This window comes from Sceloporus occidentalis, unplaced genomic scaffold (assembly GCF_023333645.1).
Source record: "Sceloporus occidentalis isolate IW3139 unplaced genomic scaffold, rSceOcc1.0.p SCAF_2, whole genome shotgun sequence".
Taxonomy (NCBI): Eukaryota; Metazoa; Chordata; class Lepidosauria; order Squamata; family Phrynosomatidae; genus Sceloporus; species Sceloporus occidentalis.
In genome coordinates, this window is record NW_028316982.1 from 25,950,906 (window position 1) to 25,976,218 (window position 25,313).

Genomic DNA, 25,313 nt, shown 5'->3' on the forward strand with positions numbered 1-25,313 from the left:
AAGCAGAGGGAAATGCATGCACACTGTGTCTCAAACCACAAAGGCACAGGTAGTAGGTGTAGCTTCCAATAATCCCCCTCCCCCAATGAACCAACCTCTTGTGTGGCAGTGGCTCTGGCTCTTTCTTTCTTTCTTTCTTTCTTTCTTTCTTTCTTTCTTTTTCTTTCTCTTTCTTTCTCTTTTTCTTTCTCTTTCTCTCTCTGCCTCCTCCTCCTCCTTCCCCCCCCCCCGCTCTTCCATTTATAGGGGGGAGGCGGAGGGCAGAGCCAGGAGAGCGGAGCCAGGAAGGAGAAGAGCGGCGCCAGGAAGACCAAGGGCAGAGCCAGGAGGGAGAAGGGAGAAGGGCAGAGGGCAGAGCCAGGAGGGAGAAGGGAGAAGGGCGGAGAGCGGAGCCAGGAGGGAGAAGGGCGGAGGGCGGAGCCAGGAGGGTGGCGCCCATTCGGAGGCCCGGTGCGGCCCTGGAACCCTCGAACAGGGCTGCAGCGAGCGCACCAGCCCTCCTAGATGGGCACCGCCATTTTCTTCTTTAAAAAGGCAGCGAAGTCTCGCGCGACTTCGCCGCCATTTTAAAGAACAAAATGGCGCCCAGAGCAGCGGCAATCAGCGGCACAATCGGCGGCAGGAGCGAGCAGGGGCCGGTCCTGGCACCCCCGGGGGCCGGATGTGGCCCGCGGGCCACAGCTTGCCGACCCCTGGCATAGACAGAGAAAAATAATTTTAAAAAAATACTCATAAAAGGGAAAAGGTCCCTAATAGATAGGGGAGGCTTGTCTTGCTCTGCCCCCCCCCCACCTGCCCTGAATTGACCCTTGCTCCTGCTCACCATCTATCTATATATCTATATATATCTCTTGCCAAGAACATACGCATAGACAGCCAAAAATAATTAAAAAGAAAAAACAAAACAAAACATGCGCACATTTTGTCAAAATTAATTTTAAAAATATAAAAAAGGGAGGAAAGTGCCTGATGGGAGTTCCGTTTGTGCCCTGCCTTTGGCCTGAACTGAACTGACCCTTTTCCTCCTGCTTACACTTTGCCATTGCCTTCCACTGAAGCTGAGAGAGAGTGACCTATCAGTTCCAACTAACCCATGGAATCAATTGGGAATAAAAGGGAAATGCAGCACAGGCATTCTGACTGTAGCATCCGCTAATAATAATAATAATAATAATAATAATAATAATAATAATAATAATAATCCAGGAGCAAGATGAAATTAAAGTAGCACAAGCAAGCACCCAAAAAATCATCCGCATAAATTATCAAAAGAGGCTGCTTCTGTTGCATCCATTTCCCTACATCCCCCAGCTTGGCCCCACAGCCCTATTTCCCTAGGCAACCCTCCTCCTCCTCCTCCTCCTTCCTTCCGACCCTCACCTCCCTCTGAGCTGCCCTGGCTCCTTCATCCTCCTCCTCCTGCTCCATTATAGGATGCCCTCCATGGCTCCCTTCTTCCCACGGCTCCTCCTCCTCCTCCTCCTCTTCCTCCATCACTTTCTCCATCCCCCCCCCGCCAGCCCTTTGCAGCCCTCGTTACCCTGATTTCCCCTTTTGCCTCCTGTCACCCTTTGCATCCAGATTCCCCTTTTTCCTTCAGCTCTTTCCTTCTCCCCTCCCCTCCGATGAGGGGAGGGAATGCTCTGCCCTCTACCTGCCCTGTGACCTTAATCCCTCCCTAAATTTGCCCCAATCATGATCAAGGGCAAGTTCATATTTCACGGAACCCGGGTCTTTTCAGAAAAGATGGATTTTAGCCCGATTTTGGATACACCAAGATAGGGGGCATTTCCTTGTGCAAGCCTCGACATGGATTGTGACAGAATCGGGCCCAATATGAACTTCATGTGGAAGAATCGATTTCAGAACTGGTGTAAATGGTAATGTAAATGGCCCCTTGCCAGAGACCATGATGGAGAGTCCTTGATCCTTTGCAAGAGAGAGTTCCAGGTGCATGTCTTCTGCATGATGTCCAAGCAGATTTTGCCTTGCTCACCTTGTCCAAACTGGTTCATGTCCTTGTATTTCCTCTCCTCCAGTGGCACATGGAACACCTAACTCAAGTAACTAAATAGCAGCTGGGGTAACTGAGACTTGGACACCTCCATAGGGGTAAAATGTACATTCCCTCCAGCAATGTTTTCCCTATTCAGGAGTGGTTCAAGCTCTCTTGCTGTTTGATGAAAGAAACAAAACACATCCATGCCCACATTGCACTGCACTCTCACCTGACTACCTCTCTGAAGAGGAGAAGGACATGACACACACATCCCACCTCTCATACAAAGCAGATGTGCCTGCTGAAATGGTAAAAAATGTGATGGAGGCTCCATCTCCTCAAAGAAAAAGGAGTTAGAAGAAGTAGCTGTAAAGACAGCTAACATCTGTAGTCCTTGCACTCCTAGATAGCAGGAGCCCTTTGACATAACACAGTTAGTGAGCTATGATTCAGTTTTAACTGCCAAAGCAACATCCTACAGAAATCTGGGATTTTAGTTTGGTGAGGCAGAAAGTACAAAGGTAAGAGCTGGCCAGTGGAGAAGGCTGGTAGAAAGAAAATAAACCCATTTGAGATGTGGTGCTGGAGAAGAGTGCTTAAGATATCAGAGGCAGACAAGAAAACAAGCAAATGGATTCTAGAACAGATCAAGCCTGAACTCTCCCTGGGAGCCAGGATGACTAAATTGAGACAGCTGTATTTTGGCCACATCATGAGACAGCATGAATCATTAGAAAAGAATGATGCTAGGAAAGGTAAAAAGCAGTAGAAGGAAAGAAAGACCACATGCATATGGTTAGACTCAAACAGGGAGGATAGAGATCTGGGCCTGCAGGACCTGAACAGAGAGGCTGAGGACAGAGAGTCTTGGAGATGTCTCATCTACAGGATTGCCATGAGTTGACATCAACTCAAGGGCAGCTAACAACAAGAGGCACTAGAAGTGTCCAGGTAATAATTTTAAATGCTCCTTCCTAAACTGCAAATCTTAGGATTCCACAGGATGGAATCCTGTGTACATTGTACAATTACAATGTAATCGTACAATCACAGAGGGCAAAGAGAACAAATGTTTTGCATAGATTTTTGGTTGTCCATACATGTGCATGGAGGGGAATATGAGTCCATTCTTCAGGAAAAGGTGGGATATAAATGAAGTGACTGATTGCTGCAAAGTGAAAAATAATTACTGTAATTTAAAGAGAACTACAATAACTCCAGGCTGAATGTACTTAACAGCCACTTTACCCAAGCTGAAAAAATATTTTAATTTTGTTCCAGTCCATAGCTCTTTAAGCCATTCCTATCAAGAATAGGCCAGTTCCAGGAAAAGAAGTGTATCTATTGTGTTCTATGGGGCTCGACATACCGGTTAAAAGTGTTGGTCTGTGTGCGGGGTGAGGTTTGAGCGTCCCCATGCTCTGAGCCCTCACCGCACTGGCTGTGCACCATTTTGGAAGGTGCACATCCACACAGGGTGCCCCATGATGATACACAGGCAGTGCAGCCCCCAAACGGCACAGTACAGAAGGGGCATCATGATAACATGGCGTGGCGCTTATGACGCCTCTTATAGGAAGCTGCTTGGGGTGGCTCCTTTTTGCTCCCTACAGGGAGTGGATTGGTGCTGCAGTGTGCGGCTGCTATGGCACCGATCTGGTCAGTACAGGGGTGGCTGGATGCCGCCCATCTGTATACTGTAGGCCCTTTAACAATACAGCAGTACAGCTGAACTCCAAATGTAATGATCAATAAAACAAAAAAAGTCAGGAAAGTAGCATTACGTATAGAGCAGAGGTTGAATTCATATGGCCCTCCAAAGGTTGTTCAATTGCAGCTCCCATGAGCCCTCACCAAATAGTCAGTGGTGAGGAACACTGGAAAATATTGCCCAGCCATGTTTGGAAGGCAGCATGCTTCCTATCTCTGGTATAAAGTTATTTTATAAAATGCTTCTCAGTAACTTTCCTGGAAGTTAGGGACATTGGGACTGTGATACATGCTCTGGTAACCTCCTGTCTGGAGTTTTGTAATGCCTTCTACATGGGGCTACCATTGTGCTTGACCCAGAAACTAGAACTAGCACAGAATATGTCAGCCAGATTGGTCTCTGGTACATCTAGAAGAGACCACATAACAGCGATCTTAAGATCACTTCACTGGCTGCCCATTAGTTTCTGGGCCCAGTACAAGGTGTTGGTTATCACCTATAAAGCCCTACATGGCTTGGGCCCAACCTATTTTTCAGGACCGCCTCCTCCCATATAATCAGCCCCATGCACTTAGGTCCTCTGGGAGGAATCTGTTACAGCCTTTAAAAATGAGATTATCTACTACCACCCAGAGGACCTTTTCGGCTATCTCTCCCAGATTATTGAACAGACGGATCTCTTTCCTGAGTAATTCCCAGCCACTAAAATAGGGATTCCAGCTTAGATCCAACCTCGCCACAGCCACTGTTCTTCACTATTATAATAATTTTAAGTATGTTTTAACTCTAATATTGTTTAATTGTGTTTTAAGGAGATAGGAATGGATGGTCCTGGGAATGTATCATTTTAATGTTGTAAGCCGCCCTGATTGCATTTTGTAGACGGGTGGGATATAAATAAATTTTATTATTATTATTATTAAAGAATAAAAAGAACTGTACATATTTAGATCTTTGCTTCCCTTGGTGTGATGAAGCCCTCTGTGCCCAGACACTTTTTTTTAGTGTGTTGAAATATGTTTGGTTGATACCAAACACCTATATCTGTAATAAATCACAGAGCTGTTTCAGACTTATGAAATATTTGGCTATCCCTTTTATTAACAATGGCTTACACAAAGTATCTGTGCCTGCAGCAATTTATGAACAGCTGTACACTTACGAAATATCTGTTTGCCTCCTTTTGTAATATAGGAGAGGTAAACTTAAATAAGTATTCTGGAGGAATAAACATGCATGAGTGTGTGTGTGTGTGTGTGTTTACTGTTTGAATTGTTGGGATTTGGTTATGATTTATGCTAATTTATGTACAGTTATTTTTATTATTTATTAACAGATATATATATATATATATATATATATATTGTATTGTATGACATTCCTTTCCTGACTTCCTTTGTTTGTTTGTAGATTGAAGTGTATTGCCAACATCCAGGTTTCACTTTTGTACTTTAATTAATTCTAACTGAACAATTTATATTTATATTAGAAGCCTCCTTTATTCCTAATCCTAGAGTGGGCAGAATTTGGCTATTGACTATCCAGGTTTACACAAATTGTGCTTTAGGTCTGCCAAGTATGGAGCAGTCCAACCCTGAGATTTCATAGCCAAAATCTTAAATCTAGGGATGGCTTCTTGTAATGCCGCATGGGTACAGCCTGGTCATGTCATAAAGCATATTCTTTAAGCATCAACCGCATTTGCCGACGGCATGCAGTTCAAATAAAACAAACCAAGTTTAATAAATGAGACAAAGACGATTATCCCACCACCAATTCCTGCCAGGATAGACATGGGTTGTAACTGTAACGGACGAATCTTACTGGACAGTCCTGTGCACAGTAGGAAGCCTGTATCAAATCTGGGCTTCTCCCACAGTTTTTCCCATTCTTGAAAAGCTACAGGAGAAGCCCAGATCTGATACAGGTTACCTACTGCCCAGCTACAGGGCTGTCCAATAAGACCTGTCTGTTATGGTTACAACCCATGTCTATCCTGGCGGAAATTGGCAGTGCAGGAATTGGCAGTGCATCTCCAGAGATGTGAAGGAAGCAAAGTTTGGGAAACTATTAGCTTCTCCAAAACAGACTAGCTGAAAGGGGCTAGGAGCACACAGAGAGAAAAGTATTTCTTCTTACAGGACTGCTCTTGCCCTGAGATTCCTTCCCTCATCCTGTAGCCCAAAGAAGAGGAACCAGACTTTGAGACCTAGAATTCCTGTTCCTGTACCTTGATGGGGAACATACATATATCCAGATGAGGGACTGCTAATTCCACTCCCATCACCATTGGTGGTACTGGCTAGGGCTGATGTGGGTTTTTGCCCAATATCTTGAGAGACATAGCTTCCTACAACGTGGAAGTTATTTTTTCTGACTACAATTCCCAGAAGACCCTAGATAATGTTACTGCCTCTCTGGTCAGGCAACTATAAAAGACATAAAGCTTATAAAAGGAGCCCTATGGCACAGTGGTTAAATGCCTTTACTGCAGTCACAAGGTCATGAGTCTGATCCCAGGGGCTCCAAGGTTCACTCAGCCTTGCATCCTTCCATAGATTGCTAAAATGAGTATCCAGTTTGTTGGGGGCAATTAGCTTACACATTGTAAACTCCTTAGGAAGTGATTAGTTCACTGATAAGCGATAGAAATGTACTTGCTATTGCTACAGCTTTTCTCAAAAGAGAGAGGGGAAGCTTCTATTAAGTGCCTCCCAATGAGTCAGAATGCTGCACCTGCCAATCCAAATGCCTGCCACACCCCTTTGAGCAACAGACTGATTTCCCTTTTATTGTTTTCTGGATTTCATGCTCTCTTTCTTTCCTGCCTCAACTGGTCTTCGGAAAGATATATATTCTACCAAGTTACTTTTTGTAATGCCCATGCTACTCACCTGTTAGTCAACTTTGTATCTTTTCCCACTGGCATTCAAATTGAAGAAAATTCCCAATATCTTCAGAAAAATTTATCCTGGTGTAAATGATTCTTCTTTTTTATAAACCATGTCTGTCATCCTTTTTCTTGAATGTTTAAACAAGACCAACCCCAGCCCAATAACATCATGTTCCACTTGCAGTAAATTGTTGCAGTACTTTATGGGGAACTTTCGGATGTACTTTAGATTATCTTCAATTTCCAATATGATCTAGGTGGGTCAGGGGAATGAGATTTTAGGTACAGTGTTATGTATATACATGTTGAGTCTCCCTTAGCCAAAATGCATGAGACCAAAAGTGTTCTGGATTTTCGAGTTTTCACATTTTGAAATATTTGCATGCGACATCATGGAGATAGGATCCAAGTCTAAACATAAAATTCATTTGTTTCACATACAACTCCTACAGATAGCCTGAATTTTATACACAATATTTTAAAAGAATTTTTAATAATTCTGTGCATGAAACAAAGTTTGTGTACACTGAACCATCAGAAAGCAAAGATATCACTATCTCAGCCACCTATGTGGACAATTCTGGATTTTGGAATATCTTGAATTTTGGAATTCCAGATAAGGAAGGCTCCACCTGTAATATATATTTCTTGCTGACTACAAAGCCAATAAAACATTATCTAAAATTTTGATCTATGTAATGCTAGTTGCAATGGTTTCTCTGTTGACAAACACCTGGGAATCTGCCATTTATTGTTTTGTGTATTGTGTCATATTTTTTGAGAGCACTGCACATTTACACATCTAATGGTCTCATACAAAACAACCTTATACAATCAGACTAGTATACTGCCTGCTCTGCCATCAGGAAATCTCCAGGTTCTCTTTTCAGATCCTTATAGGCTAAATTGCTAAACTAAAAGCTACCACAAATGCTGGAATGTATCATCCTTGCTTGCTTGATCTTCAATAGATGTTAGGATTATGACATTAACTTTATTTACAGATGGAAACCAGAACAATAAGGACATAATAACTCATGCTACAAGCAACATAGTCTAGCTGTGTCAGTTTATGCAGCCTGCTTATATTTCAGACCCAAGGCATTTGCTGACACCTTTTGCTGCTAATTTACATTTACATTTATATTTCAGATGCAACAGAATCGTAGAATGTGGAACTAGACATCTCACACCTGCTTCTTTCCTCAACCAGAAGGTTCCTTGCTGCCTTACCAGCTTGCACTTCAGTCTGGTGGTCCTCTTACTGAAGGCCAGGTTGGTCCCAAAACATCTTTCTCATCTATGATTTAGTGGAATATACTGTGACTGAAAATTAGGAGGGCTAGTTTCTCCTTTGTATGATCTCCCGGGTATTTGGTGCAGCACCACAGAAACTTGAGGGTTGGGAAGGGTGTTGTGTATTTTGTGATCTGCAGAAGTTCTATCTCCACAAGAAACTCTGTTGTCTACAGGGATTCTGTGTCTTATGTACCTTATTGCTTGTACCTTGTTTTGGATATACAGGAGAGATTCTGCTGGTTTACTGTTAACCATCAGTCTTCCTGACTGAGATGAAAGGGGTGGACCTATACTGGGGGATCTCACCTTCCAAGCTAAGGCTATCAGGACAACCAAGATCTGTCGAAGCATGATATTGACCTAACACATGTAGGATGGTCCTTGATTTGGGATTTTCATTGGAACAGGAAGATGGTGATCTGAAAATCAGGTAAATAGCCTTATCTTTATTGGATCACTTAAAATTAGATGGTAGAATTCAAAGATATAGCCGAGTTAGTCTGGAAAATCAGAATATAAAGGAATCTTGAGGTACTTTTGAAACTAACTGAAAGACAGAAGTTGGTAGCATGAGCTTTCATAGACTTGAACCTACTTCACCAAATGCATCTACACTAGTAAGCTAAAGTCTATGAAAGCTCATGCTACCAACTTCTATCTTTCAGTCCATATCGCAGGTGCTGCAAGATCCCTTTGCATTAAAACTGAGGTTTACTGCCAGTGGCCTTTCCTCTGCACAATGGTTAAGGACCATTCAGAATGGTCCAGCCATGGAAGCTAATGAATGGGAGGAGGAGCTTTCAAGCTCAATTCAAAGAGAAAGAGGATGTTTGAGTGCTTATGTCAACTGCCAGTGGCCTTTACTGCCAGTGGCCTTTCCTCTGCACAATGGTTAAGGACCATTCAGAATGGTCCAGCCATGGAAGCTAATGAATGGGAGGAGGAGCTTTCAAGCTCAATTCAAAGAGAAAGAGGATGTTTGAGTGCTTATGTCAACTGCCAGTGGCCTTTACTGCCAGTGGCCTTTCCTCTGCACAATGGTTAAGGACCATTCAGAATGGTCCAGCCATGGAAGCTAATGAATGGGAGGAGAGCTTTCAAGCTCAATTCAAAGAGAAAGATGATGTTTGAGTGCTTATGTCAACTGCCAGGGCTTTGACAAAGGGGCTTGGCATACCAGCAAGGAAATCCATTGGACCAATGGATTTCCTTGCTGGTATGCCAAGTCCCTTTGTCAAAGTCCTGGCAGTTGACATAAGCACTCAAACATCCTCTTTCTCTTTGAATTGAGCTTGAAAGTTCTCTGGTATAGTTGAGGCAAGGAAGCAAGAGGGAAGACTGATAGAACTCAGATGAAGGAAGATTCAGGCCAAGTTCACCCAAACACAGGGACAGACTTTGTGTAATCAACATGTGCGTGTAAGCATACATATGAGTGAAAGTGTGGAGTTCTTGTATTACCTTTGATATAAATATCATGTACAACATATAGATGGCCAGAGGCCTAATCCTACATAGACCATACCCGCCAACTGTTTCTATTTAGCAAGAACAGTCCTGATTTATCCTCTGTCGTCTCATTTTTTCAGGAGCTTTTAAAATGTCCCAGTTTCTCTCTCCTCCTCCCATTTTACCCATTTGTCCTCAGCTTACTTCCATTGCTACAAACTAAGTTCCAAGTGCAGAATTCGTTTGCACTATTAACTCTGTGAGGTGGGGGAAGAGGAACAGATGAAATCTTCTTTCTCTGTAGGCTCAGACAAACGCAATTTGCTGCAGCTTCTCCTGGCTTCTGTATCCTTCCTTAATGAATTTGGCAATCCTGATCCCACTCTGATGTTGCTTAACCACATGTAGCCAAGTTTTCATCTGTGAATGTTAGAGGGCATGGAATACATTTAGCTATAAAACTGTGGTGAAGATTTCATTGCCTGATCATTCTGCAGTGCTACGGTAAATGTTTTATTGTTCCACCTGTTCTACATAAGGAATCTGAGGTTTTTTCTTCTTGACCATCCTCTCATGTTGTTTAGTCACACAAGTTCTGCTTTTCATCTCTGAAATGCTGGAGGGTATGGAAGGCTAATATTATCTACCTTGGTAGAATTCAAAGATATAGCCGTGTTAGTCTGTAGATTCAATACATAAAGAGATCTTGTAGCATCTTTGAGACTAACTGAAAGAAATTGGCAGCATGAGCTTTTGTAGACTTCAGTCTACTTCCTCTATGAATGCATCTGTGGAAGTAGACTAAAGTCTAGACAAGATCATGCTGCCAATTTCTTTCAGTCTCAAAGGCGCTACAAGATCTCATTATCTACCCTGATGGATGCATAATTTTAGTGTGCCAACAGGGACGTGGCTAGGATTTTAGAAATTGGGGGGGGGGGTCCAGACTAAATGCCACCATTATAATGGGGCTTGGCTGCGGCGGCACAGCAGCACACACCATTCATTTTTCTAATGGAAGGGGGGGGTCCGGACCCCAAGAACCCCCCCCCCCCGGCTACGTCCCTGGTGCCAAAGAGGTGTGAACCAAACATATAGTTATTTCCTAGATATTGTCCTCTCAAAATAATTTGTCTAAGTACACCCAAACACAGCAAAGGAGAAAGAGAACAATAAATAGGCAAGAGATGGGAGTGACAGGAATTGCTTCCAGGCCAGCTGATTATGGAAACAGGCATGGAAAGTATGAGGGGGAAGAGATCCAGATAAACAGGTCCCAAATCCATATAAAACGCAGTTTACGAAATAATATTGTAATTCTTGGATTACACACAGGGTTGGGTTCAGTATCTAGGAATTATTTTTGTTCTGTTTTTGTTTCCAGGGATTTCAATTTGGCAGCCGGAGTAGCAGCACATTTTTTTGAAGTTTACAAAACAATAAAAGATAAGAAACTGTGAGAGAAACATCTATTAGGTATGTCAATGTTGTCCACCATGTACCCAGGTTCAGAAGTTCTGGGGAAGTCTTTCTCCCCTGTCCTTACTCACAGTTAGTCAAGAGAATGGGTTCAATGTATGAGGGCCATGAGCAATTCCTGAAAGAAGCATAGCTTGAAAACACTGCAATAAGTCCCACAGCAGCAATTGTGATGCATTCCTATAAAGCTTCAACCAACGGATGTTAGCAAGAAGGCTTAGATGGAAGATTTGGAAATACTGTATTGTTTCTCAAATGAACAATATCTCTACAGCTTAGATCCAGGCTATCTTACAGAACATATCTGCCCGTATCAGTCTGCCTTGACCCTGAGATCTGCAGGAAAAAACATCCTTTCAGTTGCACATTGCCACAGGTACAGTTGATGAGGACATTAGACAGAACCTTCTCAGCAGGTGCCCTTAGGCTCTGAAACTCCCTTCTTAGGGAGGCTAGAATGGTCCCCACCTTGCAGTCTTTCTTTTGGCAGGCAAAGACTATTTTTTTATTCCAACAGATTTTTGAAACTGAAGGTTTTTAAGGAAAGGGCTTTTAAGAGGGTGCTGTATTGTTTAAAATTGTACTGTTTTAATCTACATGTTTTAAACTGTTTTTAGTATTGTTTAATTCTATATTAATATTGATTTTTGTATATTATAATAATTTTAATTTCTAAGAAGAATTTAGTCTGAGTCTTGGGGAAAAGATGGGATATAAATAAATATGATGATGATGATGATGATGATGATGATGATGATGACGACAACAACAACAATGACAACAACAACTTAGGACCAGGAAAGCATGGGCTGAGGCCATGCTTTCCTGGCCCCAGTGCTGAACATATGGGTGGATGCCTGGAACAGATGGGTGTTCATACACCTGCCCCCATACCAACCCAAGGCTCTTTACCTTCCCAGACCATTGCTCCAGCTGAGAAGCCTCCTAGTTGCCATGTCTGATGCAGAAACATGATGTTTGGCTACACTCACATGGCCAGACACCTCATTCCACATCAGACATAGCACTTGGAGGGCTTCTCAGTTGGAGTGAGGGACAGCAAGGTAAGGAGCATGGGAAGGAGCTGTCTGAATGGTTCAGTTTTGCCGTGGTGTTTTGCCCTGCAGGAGTTTTGACCTGCATCATCTGATCTAGACAATGCAAGGCCAGGGGGAAGCTGAGCTTTTTGGCCTATGCAGACAACCCCTAAGTCCAACAGGAGGCAGCTGTATATGGGGTGCCACATAAGGACTCAAACAGCATGGGATGGAAAGAGCTATTCTGGGACTCCAGTTCCAGCCAGTAGGTACTACACCCTATTTCACTCGAAGAGGACAAACTATGAGTGATTTTCACTCAATAATTACTGATTCAGCAAAGGACTCCTGGCTACAATCTTATTGCTAACAAGAACCATTTAGCTCTTTGGTCTTTTCTTCACCAGAGGAAGATGGGTTCCCAGGCTTCTCTTCTTCTTCTCCTTTCCCTGCTCTCTTCTCTTCTTGTTCTGTTCTGCAGTCCCTATTCTTTCATGGCCAGTTGTGTTTAGGGTAAAAGAATATAGAACAGGCTTCTTCTTACTAAGGGTGACTGACAAGAAAGCACAAGCACCCTAAAGACCTTTTTGGTTCTTTAATATCTCCCAACCTATAGAAAATATAAGGTGCCACACAACCCAATATGCAAATTAGAGTTGAATGCTGCACTTTTTTTCTCTTACAATCTGCACTATCTGCTTCTACCACTAGGTGGAGTCTACACAATTACAATATTTTTTTCTTCTACACAATAACAATATTGAAACTGTATACATTAAAGAATCCTGTTTGGGCCTAAAATCAGGACCAGCAGCTGCAGTGGTGGCTCTACTAGGACTTGAATCCCAGACAAACCTACCTACAAATATGTAGCAAACTTTTCCTGTCCTTGCACAGCTCCTGGATCCTGTGGAAGGTTCATTATCAGCCCATTTGGGAGATTTCCCCAGGCCCTGCATGAACCCAGGAGCTTTCATCCCATCCACTCTAGTGATCTAACTCCTACCTTTTTAGTGTGCCAAAACTGTACTAAGTGCAACATGCATACTTTTAAAACACACGCAAGTGCAATATGCATGCTGAGCCACGTCAAAGTACTACATAGAACCTGTAAAGTATTTTACAACTTGGAGAGCCAGGGTATCTGAAGGACTGTATTCTCCTTTACTAGTTTATCCAGTTTTACAGCTCTTCAAGAGAGGTGCTTCCCTCAAAACAGCTGCCCTGAGGCAAGTTTGAAAGGGAAGTGGGGGGGGGGGATAAGATTTTCCTGATGACTGCTCCTGTGGTCAGGAACTCTCTGCTGAGGGAAGCTAGGTTAGACCCCCTTCCGTTGCCTTTCTGCCAACAGACAAAAGCCTTCTTATTCAAACAGGCTTCTGGCACTTTAGATCTTATTATGTTCCTTCAAATCAACTGACTTACTGGTAACCATATCATTGGTGTTTATGTCAAAATCTATTTAGAAACTTGCCACTACCACTTTCCTCTTCTGCAGAGTGTATCTTGTCCAAGGTCACCCAGTAGGTTCCCATGTCTGAGCAGAGATTTGAACTCATATCTCCCAGAGTCTTAGTCCCACACTCAAGCCACTAGACCACACCAGCTCTCCTTTCCTTTTATTGAAGTATTTTAAACTGCAAACCTGTATGTTTTAATTTGATTTTATATACTAATTGTATTTGTTTTTAATTTGAATATTACCTTTTTCACCACTTTGCATGCCATTTTTGGATAGAAAAGTGAGATATAAATTTAATTAATAATTAATAAATACAAATTAATTAACTTCAAATTTAGTTTAGATATGACAGAGGAGTTAGTTCATGGTTGTTCTGCCTAGTCCTGTGGTTTCAAATTGTTCTGAAGGGAACTGCATTCCCCACAAAGGGTCAGTTTGTGGTCTTTTTACTACCAGGTAAAAACCTTGTTATACTCCTAGACCTTTTGGTCCCTCTATTAAAAAAACAACAACAGTGTTAATGCGTTCTTAACTTTTATTCTTCTGCTGATATTTTTTTGTTGTTGTTGTTGAATGAAAAAGCTTTATTGCTTTTGACCAAAGGTCATTAGTACAACAATTTTTGTGAATTTTTAGAAAATTACATCTCATTTTGATTTATGTTTTTGTCTTTTCTGCTTTTAATATTTGTTTTGTAAACTGTCCTCAATGCTTTATGGTGGTAAAGAAGTGTAATAAACAAACAAATGTAGGTTTTAACAACCTATGTGTGGAGATAGAAGAGCTAAAATAGGAATTGGTGCAGATTAACTACCCCCTAGTATTATGCTACACCACTGGATGGGCCATCTAGAGCCTATGTGAATTTGAATTCAACAATATCTGTAAAGCGAAAGGAACAAGCTTAGCACAGAAAAGTTTAACTATTTCTTCAAATGACATGTAGGCCCGGTACAGACGGGGTAAAAGTGGCATGCCACCGCCGATACTAGGGTTCCGGAGCATGCAGCATCCGCACACTCCAGAATCCTAGCACATGACGGTGGCGGCATCATGGCAGCCTCTCATCCATATGGGGACTGCCATGATGCCACCACCATACAGTGACCAGACGTCGCTGGAAGGAAGCGGCATCATGGCAGTGCCTCTTCCTGCTTCCAGCGTCGCAAAAAGAAGCTGTTCTAGGAGATGCTGCAGCATAGACACGGGGCTTATAGCGGCGGTATGGAGCTTCCCATCTGTACTTCCCCGTAATTAATTTACTGGATTATCTACTGCAAGATAACAATGATAGTCAAAGGAGTCGAAGGCTTTCATGGCCGGTATCTATAGTTTTTTGTAGAGTTTTCGGGCTATTTGGCCATGTTCTAGAAGAGTTTCTTCCTGATGTTTCACCAGCATCTGTGGCTGGTATCTTCAGAGAAATGTAGATGCCAGCCACAGATGATGGTGAAACGTCAAGAAGAAACTCTTCTAGAACATGGCCACATAGCCCGAAAACCCCACAAAAAACTATAGTCAAAAGGCTTGGATAAATTAATCCATCATGGTTCCATTTCTTTTCTTGTGGACAACCTGGAAAACGTTGGGATATCAGATAAATACCAGATAACCTGAACTACACATCTCTGTTTAGGAATGTATATTGTGCCTCTGATTGTCACTGAAGGATTTGACAGATGCATTTCACATAGATGAGCATGTAGCTAAACAAGTAATAATGTACAACAAAGTGTAAATAATTGTGCAGTCCTATACAGATTTATTCAGACCATAAGTCACATTAAATTTTATGATGATTTCTCACAAATAAGCATGTATAGAACAGAGCTTAAATCTGAATTAGGTTTATGGTGTGACACAACATTCTGGAGTTAATTCCCAGAATTTCTACAAGGTAATAAAGGTATGCTACAAAAAAAACATTCTTCATTCTCGTTCTGCTTTCTTCCACTTTTTATTTACTTTTGACAGTCTGACACAGAAAACTTCTACACAATGAACTGGAAAAACATTTCAATAACAACTGTGTTGTGAGACAGAATTTTGATAACAAATGAACATCCCAGGGAACTTATTCCAGAACAAGAACGTGAAGAGAACACTTCATCTGAAAAAGGTAAAATTTTCACATAACATTCCACTCACCTTTTTTTTCCAAACAAGTAGAGACAGTCAGTAAGTGGTGTAAGAAGAAAGTAACCATGGTGGCTTCGTTGAAGCTTTTTTCAAAGAATAAAAATGTTCACATGTTTCTATAGATTCCATAGTCTCCACTGGTTGTACTCACAATGCTTAAAAACATGTAAAACATGTCAGAAGAAAAAAAAAGCCCAGTCAATGTTATTGATGACAAGTTCACATCACAGCTGAAATGGTACTTCCTGGCTGCAAGCCAAATAAATGACGAACATGCCCCAGAACCAGGTGAATCTGAGGGGGAACAACAGCATAAAAAATGTATGCTGACAGCATAAATGTAACAAGGAGAAAACTGTGGAAGACCCACCATTCAAAAGGATCCATGAGATAAGTCATTGTGACCAGCTGAAATTGCCAGTAGAACCAGTAGATGTTGTTGATCACACGCTTAATAACCATCATTTTCTTGAGGCTTTCCAAATGTTATACCTAATAGTAAAAAACAAAGGGGAGGTGGGGAGACATTTAGTGAGGGATCAAGAGATTTTGAGACAACACACACACACAGCTAAATAAGATAATTTCCTAGAATTCTAGGAGTTCTATTTCTTTGAATGGGAAAGAGGGGATTTTTCAGCTCAGAGGCTCAATTCCAGTTTAGAAAGAGCCTCAGGTTCCTGCCATACTGCAGAATTAATGCGGTTTGATATTGTTTTATAGTTTGTAGTATCACCAGAGCTCTCTACATAGCTCACAAAACTAAAAATCCCATAAATCCATAGCATTGACCCATGGCAGTTAAAGTGATGTCAAACTATATTAATTCTGCAGTATAGACGCAGCCACAGGCACTACATTGCAGCACTGGATGGAGCTAAAGGCACTAAGCAGAATTGAACCACAGTGGATAAAGCCCGACATAATTGTTACTTAACATAGTAGGATCAAATCTGCATGCATGTTTCTTCTAGTCTGCAGCAATGATCCTTGTGTAGTTATTATGCAAAGTGACCCTTAAGCAGAGAGGTCCAGAAAGTGCCAAACCAACAACAGTGGACCATCCTATGAGTTGCATGCAAGAACATGTAAGAAAAACAGGATTCAAGGTAAGTGGGACATTTTTGAACAAATTAGTTTTTTCTCCCACTTTTCAATTCTGTACATTTTGATAAATTTTTGATCCAATATAAAGACGTAACTTTTCCCCTACCTCTAATCTGGAGATATCACAGTACCATGTAAGTGACACCTAGTGTTCACTCAATAGAAAGCTGCTTCTCTCTCACTGCATGTTGGCTTACGTTTGTCATGCAATAAGGCAAAACGCTATTCAGTAGTTAATTCGAAATTTTTCAGCTTTAAAGCTGGTATTAGTTTGTGCTGCTTTAAAGCAACAAGACTGCATTTTTAAAAGCCTGAGATTAAAAATAAAATAAAATACTTTACGTGTTTGCAGATGGAAGTTGACGTGTCAATAGACTTTCCTCTATGATCAAGTTTCCGTTGATGTCTTAGAAGATCAGAAGAAAAGTCAAGCCAGCAGAATGAAGAAATGGAGCCAAACTGCGTGGGGGGAGACAAAAGTGAATATGTTTTAGTGTTTTCTGGGTACATGTGCATATCTACCGGCATATTGGTTTTATAGCAATTTAACATCTGCCAAAGATAGGGAATCAAAGTGAGGTATAGTCTGAGTGTTGTACTAGTACTCTAGGAGATCAGAGTTTGAAACCCACTCTGCCATGCAAACCCATTAGGGACCTTGGGCAAGTCACACTCTCTCAAAGGAAGACAATTAGCAAGCCTCCTCTAATTAAATCTCACTAAGGCGCCTTACAGATGGGCCTAAGCGGTGCCGTCGTTGCGCCAGGAATACGCGTGAGGGGCGGCGCTTCCAGACGCGCCTTGCCCCTCGCGCGTATTCCGTACGGCAAGATGGCGGTGCCCTATACAGACGGGTGCCGCCATCTTGACGTAACAGAGGCACAGCGTCTGGACGTCTAAACCCGGAAGAGCCGTCGCGAGTGCGCACTTTCACACTTGCGGCGGCTCTTCCGGGTTGCCGGAAGGAGTGCGATTTCTGCACTCCTTTTTTGCAGCGCGGGGGAGTCGCGCGGTTTGGCTGCAGCGGCTCCCCCGCGCTGCAACCAGCAGCGGCCCAAGACCGCCCCTTTGGGCGGTCTGTAACGGGCCTAAGAAAAGCCTAGGATAGAGTTGCCATAAGTCAGAGTTGATTTGAAGGCACATTACAATAACAAAAATAGCGGACCGCCTCGTGAAAACCGAGTTTCGCTTATATTCAAGCCCCATTGGCTTGTAGGTGTGCGCCCCATTCATTCCCCTTCCATTCGTCCTTTGCACATAAGCGAGGGACGCGAGTCCAAAGACCGCGAGAACAGAGGGATGACTGTACTGTATTTTAACTCATATAATATATATTGTGAAAGGCAAGAGTTTAATCTGCCCTGGAAGCGCTGACTCCCTTCTACTCCTTCATCCATCCAGCCTTTAGTAGGAGCACAAATATTTATGCCTGCTGGAATTTTGTAAGTTCTTTGGCAATGTTTTCCTTTGCTTCATCCACTTTAGATCCTTTGTTACATGCCTCTAGGTTTTACCCTCGACTTATCCTCGCGTCATATCAAAATCCATAATTTTCGCCCCCAAACCTGCCTTTGATTTATATATGAAGTCGACTTATATTTGAGTGTATACGATAAATACAATGGCATAGTAAAATGATGTCCTGTATATAAAATGACAAAATTAAGTTTTGATTTTTGGAATTTATATAATTTTAAACTCATTTTCAAGCTGTAGATGCTTGAATCTGTAGTAAAGGATCTGCGAATATGGAGGGCTTTGTTTCTTTCTTTGCATCCCAATTTCCCCCACAAAATGGTAATCTACGGCTGCGTCCGCACTGCGGAAATAATCCAGTTTGACATTCTTTTAACTACCATGGCTTGATGCTACTGAAATCTGAGAACTATAGCTTTGTGGGACATTCAGCTCGCCCTGTCAAAGACCTCTGGTGCCACAACAAACTACAACTCTCAGGATTTCATAGTATTAAGTTGTGGCAGCTAAAGTGGTGCCACACTGGATGCTTTCTGCAGTGCAGATGCAGCCTAAGTATTAAAACAAATATAGCTGGATCAGTGTGGTGTAGTAGTGGTTTGAGCATTGGTCTATGAGTCTGGAAAACAGGGTTCAAATCCTCGTTCGGCCATGAAAACCCACTGAGTTTCCTTGGTCAAGTCACACTCTCTCAGCCTCAGGGAATGGGAACGGCAAATCCTCTCACTTGCCGAGAAAACCCCATGATAGGTTCACCTTAAGTCAGAAACGACTGGAAGGAAGGTACACAACGACAACAAGGAACATAGGACATACATAACGTTAAAAGCAAAGTGTTTGTCACCGTAAAACTAACTTAAAACGCACATTTCAGAAGAGTTTTAAAAGGCACAATCAAAAGCTAGGCCTACTGGACTAGGCCTCCTTCCTTGGCTCACAAAGCCTCCCTCAAGTGGCCCTGAGAAGAAACCAAAAACTCTTTTTAAAGGTGCTGATTTTCCTACTGAAAGCTTGAGAAATCTACCTCTCAACTCATGGATACCTTCCAGGATCCAGGGAATCTAGTCAGTGGATTCCCAAGAGCCCAGGCCCCAAGGCAAATCTCCTCAGTTTAGGTCTGGGAATTTTGTTTGGACTTGCCTTGGATCTTGACTTCTGCCTACTATGCATTACGGTACAAACACACACTGCAGAAACCATCCATCTTGAGACTGCTTTAACTGTCCTGGTTCAGTGCTAAGGAATCCTGGAAATTGTAGTTTACTGTGGCAACAGAGCGCTTTCTGACAGAGAAGGCTAAATGTCTCACAAAACTACAGTTCCCAAAATTCAGTAGCACTGAGCCAGGGCAGCTAAAGCGGTCTCAAACTGGATTGTTTCTGCAGTGTATTTTGGACCTATGTCTGCATCTGCACTGGAGGAATAATCCAGTTTGACAACATTTTTAACTGTCATGGCTCAATACTGTGGAATTCTGGGAATTGTAGTTTGTTGTGGCACCAGAAGAAAGCTGGCTGGAAGGCTGACTTTCTTTCTACAGTGGTACCCCGGGATACGAATTGATCGCGTTACGAAATTTCCGGGGTACGAAAAAGTTAGATTGGAAAAAACTGTTCCGGGTAACGAAAGATTTTTCGGGTTACGAAATTCATTTCGGCGCATTTCGGCGCGAAATTCAAATGCGAAGCGCGGCTAGCGGCTTTCCAGCGCTAACGGAAAGCCTTTTCGGGTTGCGAAATGTATCGGGTTACGAACGGCGCCGCGGAACGAATTAATTTCGTAACCCGAGGTAGCACTGTATCTATCTATCCCACTTCCCCCCACAAACTGGTAGTCTGTGGTTGCATCCACACTGCAGGCATAATCTAGTTTGACACCACTTTAATTGCCATGGTTCAATACTGTGGAATTCTGGGAACTTTAGTTTGCTGTGGCACCAGAGGAAAGCTTACTGGGAGGCTCACTTTCTCTTTCTTTTTTCTTTCTTTGTATCCTACTTTCCCTCACAAAATGGTAGTCTACAGCTGCATCCACACTGCACTCATAATCATGTTTGACACCACTTTAACTGCCATGGTTCAATGCTATGGAAATCTGGGAACTGTAGTTTTGTGGAACATTTAGCCTTCTCTGTCAGAGAGCTCTAGTGCCACAACAAACTACAGCTCCCAGAATCCTTTAGCACTGAGCCATGGCAGATAAAATGGTGTCAAAACCGGATTATTTCTGCAGTGTGGATGCAGCCCCTATATTTGTCTCTGTGTTGTATGCCTTCAGGTCATTTCCAACTTAAGACACCCCTAAGGTGAACCTATTGTGGGCTTTTCTTGGCAAGTTTCTTCTGAGGGGGTTTGCCATTGCCATCCTCTGAGGCTGAGAGAGTGGTGTTTATCACACTATACTCTTATAGTGCTACTATTCCACTTTGACTGCTCTAGCTGCCTCCTGTTGCATTCTGGGATTGGCAGTTTTAAGGAGGGGTATTTAGAATTCTCAGGCAGTGAACTTCTCTGCCTGAGAATTCTAAATACCCCTCCTTAAAACTGCAAATCCCAGAATGCAACAGGAGGCAGCTAGAGCAGTCAAAGTGAAATAGTAGCACTATAAGAGTATAGTGTGATAAACATCATAGTGTGACTTGCCCAAGGTCATCCAGTGGGTTTTCACCGCTGAGCCAGGATTTGAACTCTGCTCTCCAGAGTCCAATGCTCAAACCACTATGCCACGCTGGCTCTCCATGAGGCATGATCTTGGACCAGGACTTGTGGGGTCCACATTCAAGTCCCTGTTGAGCCATGACATTTATTGGGTGCCTTTCAGCCCATTGCATACACACACAATCTCACTTGGCTCACCTACCTTGCAGGGTTGTTATGAGGCTAAAGTAGGGCAGAGTGCCTCAAACTCTTCTTAAATGGACTATATGCCTGCTCCTTACTACCTTGATCTTTGCTTTCCTGTTGCAGAGCTGGATTTGGGCTGCTCAAGACTCCTAGCCAACAAGCTCCACATAATCCTGAAGCTCTTGGAAGAACTACAAGTCCCAGAGGTCTTTAGTCCTGCCAGTACACAATTTGGTGGGGCCAACAAGACAGATAGCAAGAGCCAGCATAGTGCAGTGGTTTGAGTGTTGGACTATGACTGTGGAGAGCAGGGTTCGTGAAAACCTACTAGGTGAGCTTAGGCAACTCATCCTCAGATGGTTGGCAATGGCAAACCACCTCTGAAGAAACTTGCCAAGAAAACCCTGCGATCGGGTCACCTTAGGGTCTCTATAAGTCGAAAACAACTTGAAGGCACACAACACACACACACACACACTGGTAGCAGGAAGGAGATACGGTACATTAGCACAGTAATAGAAAAAGAGCATTGAGATTGCAGATAGAAGTCCAAAACACACTACAGAAATAATCCAGTTTCAGACTGCTTTAACTGCTCTGGCTCAGTGAGATAAGTTATTTTGCACTCTCTCCGCTTTGCCTCAGGAATGGCCACAATTTTGCTCTTCACGTGTGATAATTAATCACGTGAATTGCCTTGGATTCAAACTGACTCTGCTTCTCCTTCCCTTCGGAATGGCTTTGGATTGGAGTTCCAATTTCATGTGTGATAAGGGCCTAAGTAAACAAAACCATTTTTAACATATAGACTAATTGAACGCTTCTTCCAAAAATGCAAAATCTGCCTTGACTTTCCTTTCCTTTTTTATAGGTTTGCCTTAGAGTTGTCATAGGTTGGGAAAGACCTGAAGGCACACAACAACAACAACAACAACAACAACAACAACAACAGTATCTCACTGGAGCAATCTAAATGCGCACAGTTCTCTGAGGTTTCTGTTGAAGGACTCTGTTTCAGTCACTGAAAACCTGAACACAAAGTGTTAACCTAGTGTTTCCCAAATATTGGGGCAGCACTCCCAGGGGGGATATGAGAGTTGCTCAAAGGGATTCCTCCTCTGCCTCCTCTTCCCAAACATGTTCATGTGTAATATGTACACATGTTGTTGTTGTTGTTGTTGTTGTATGCTTTCATTTGCTTCTTTCTTATGGCAACCCTAAGGCAAAACTGTCATGGCCTTTTCTTGGCAGGTTTCTTCAGGGGGGGGGGGTGATAATGTGTGACTTGCCCAGGGTCACCCAGACAGTTTCATGACCATACCAGGATTTGAACCCTAGCCTCCAGAGTCATAGTGCAACACTCAAACCACTATACCACACTAGCTCTCTAAAATGCTTTGAGCTACATATTGAATGTACTTAAATAAAACGTCTAATTTGAACAATGTTATTTCTTTATAAAATATTAAAATATGAATATACATCAATGTGTGAATGAAAATACACATACTAAATAAACAAAGTATTTTTAGTATTTTTATTCATATACTATGTTGAGAGAGGGGGCGCGATGTCCACATGTAGATGTAAATGGGGTCACAAAGGTAAAAACTCCGAGTACCACTGGGTTATACATTGCTGTGATGGGAGGGGGCCTTTAAAAACCTTTGCCCCCATCAATGCCTTTTCCTCCCCTCCGCACCCATATTCAGGATGACCAGATGTCATATCCATGAATGTTCTCATTATGAGGACCTTAAGGAGGAATCTGACTTACAGTCTAAACAACCAAGAGACAGAGGCTAGCCACAAAATGTTATTTCCAAAGGGTTGGGAAAAGCAGCCGACAAACCAAGAATGGAATTGTTAAAAAAAAAATAGACGACAAACCAATTGTGTACACCACACTCTGACATTTAATCATATCACCAAGGATATACAGAAGGCTATATACAAACACTGGCATCTGTTACAATACATTCCAGGATGTGAACAAAAACTAATGATTTCATTTGAGAACCAAAAACATCAGGGACTTAGTAATGCATGCTAAGTGTAAACCTTTAAAACAATTTGCTGATAATACTGTGATTGGTCTATCTAAACCAGTAGGACATCATCAATGTGGCCATTGCACATACTGCACCCATCAGGGCCGGCTCTAAGTATTTTGCCACCTTAGGCAAGAAATATTTTGGCACCCCTGTCACCCTTCATAATTATTTTCACTCCTTGATTTCCGCTGTTTTGTTTGATAAAGCTAAACATGACATATAACTTAGGTTCCAATCTTTCGTCATAGTATTGAGAATTAGTCAAAAAGCCAATTAGATTTTTACAGGTTGAAGACTTTTTTATTGCTGTGATATTTGGAATGGAGACTAAGGAAGGAAGAGAAGAGGAAGGAAGGAAGGGGAGGGAGGGAGGGAGGGACAGGAGGAAAGAAATAGGGAGGGAAGGAAGGAAGGGGGAAGGTAGGAAAGAAGGAAGGGAGGCAAGAAGGAAGGAGGAGGGAGGGACAGGAGGAAAGAAAGAGGGAGGGAGGGAAGGAAGGAAGGAAGGAAGAAAGGAAGGGGGAAGTAAAGAAGATAGAAGGAAGGAAGAAGGGAGGCGCTTTGGACTCCACAACAAACTCCATCTCCCAGAATTCCATAGCCTTGAGCCAGAAAGAGTTAAAGCATTGCCAAACCTGGTTAATTCTCGTGTGGATGCAGCCCAGGAGTTGCAGAGCACAGCAAACTTTTTCCCTCCTTCCAGGCTCTCAGCAAGCAGCTTTCTCTTCCTGAACTCGGAGGCTGGCAGGGCTGCTGGCTGCTCAGCTTGCCTGATTCTATTATTCTCTGGCTCCAGCCACTCTCTCTTTCTCTCGCTCTCTCTGGCGCCCCCTACAGTTTGGCGCCCTAGGCAGCTGCCTAGCTCACCAATATGGACGAGCCGGCCCTGGCACCCACACAACCAAAATGACAGAGTTCAAAATTGCACTGGCCAACAGCGATATAAACTATCATACTTTAGCATGTGCAATACTCGTTTTGTGATCTATGCTATCCAATGTGCATGTAAGAAACTTTATGTTTTATTCATTACAAATTTGTTCTTTCTTCCTTCTCACGTGCCCTGTCTATGGCTAAACAAACTTATTACAAATCATTGATCTCCGCCAATGAGAGGCGCCCGCAGCATTTGCTCTCCATCTTCAACTCATTGCTTAAACCTCCCTCTCCTCCTGTCTCTTCATCATTCTCTCCTAATGACTTTGCTAATTATTTCATCTCTAAGATTACCACTATTCGCTCTGAGATAGCCCCCCCCCCCCCCGATTCTTCTTCTGCTCTTAATCTTCTATCGCCCTCGCCTAACAAATTTTCTGTGTTTCCTCCTGCCTCTTTGGATGAATTCTCTACACTTCTGAACTCTTCCAAACCTGCAACCTGTTCTCTTGATCCAATTCCTACTCGTCTTCTAATGTCTATAGCTCCCTCCCTTCTGCCCTCGCTTCTCCATATCTTCAATCTCTCTCTCTCTACAGGCTCCTTCCCGTCAGACTTCAAACATGCTCTCATTTCCCCAACCTTCTCTCGACCCCTCCTCTTTGTCTAGCTATCGTCCGATTTCTCTTCTTCCCTTTCTTTCTAAAGTTTTGGAATGGGTTGTTTATTCTCGCTGTCTTGAGTTTCTTGAAGCCAACTCCATCCTCGATCCTTTTCAGTCTGGTTTCCGCCCAAAGCATTCTACAGAGACAGCTCTCACCAAGATCTCGAATCACCTTTTACAGGCCAAGGCTAATGGCCTCTACTCTGTACTCATCCTTCTTGATTTGTGTGCAGCCTTTGACACCGTTGATCACTGTCTCCTAGTTGACATACTCTCTGACCTTGGGTTCTCAGACTCTGTTCTCGACTGGTTTAGATCTTATTTGTCAGACAGATCTTTTGCAGTGGTTGCAAGTGGTCAGACTTCTTCTCCTGTTCCCTTATCTGTTGGAGTTCCCCAGGGCTCTGTTCTGGGTCCCCTTCTGTTTTCTCTCTACACACTGTCCTTAGGAAAACTCATCAGCTCTTTTGGTTTTTCCTACCATCTGTATGCCAACGACACCCAGCTGTATCTTTCCGCCCCTGACCTTTCTCCAAGGCTTGAACAGCAAGTTTCGTCTTGCCTCACAGCTGTCTCGCAGTGGATGCGCCATCGGCGTTTGAAGCTCAACATGTCCAAGACGGAGCTTCTTGTCTTTCCTCCTAAGACCACCCTTCAACATTCCTTTTCTGTCTCTGTGGACAACATTTCTATTCAACCAGTCCAGCAAGCGCGCAGTCTTGATTTTATCTTTGATTCTTCTCTGTCGTGTATCCCTCAGATCCAGACCACAGCCAAGGCTTGTAGATTCTTTTTGTACAATATTGCTAAAATCCGACCTTATCT

General features: G+C 42.8%; 1 long non-coding RNA gene across 7 annotated transcripts; it reads right to left on the minus strand.

The window, feature by feature from the left end:
* Positions 1 to 15,132: 15,132 nt before the first annotated feature.
* LOC149318055 (uncharacterized) lies at positions 15,133 to 23,739 on the minus strand. 7 transcript variants are annotated; one of them, XR_016279969.1, is made up of 3 exons: positions 20,016 to 20,150; positions 16,918 to 17,034; positions 15,133 to 15,960 (listed from the first exon to the last, which is right to left on the minus strand). It is a non-coding gene; the product is annotated as an uncharacterized LOC149318055 (long non-coding RNA). The 7 variants fall into 7 exon arrangements; XR_016279968.1 differs by lacking the exon at positions 20,016 to 20,150 and adding an exon at positions 19,094 to 19,159; XR_016279967.1 differs by lacking the exon at positions 20,016 to 20,150 and adding an exon at positions 23,584 to 23,739 and having other exon boundaries at positions 15,134 to 15,960.
* Positions 23,740 to 25,313: the final 1,574 nt, after the last annotated feature.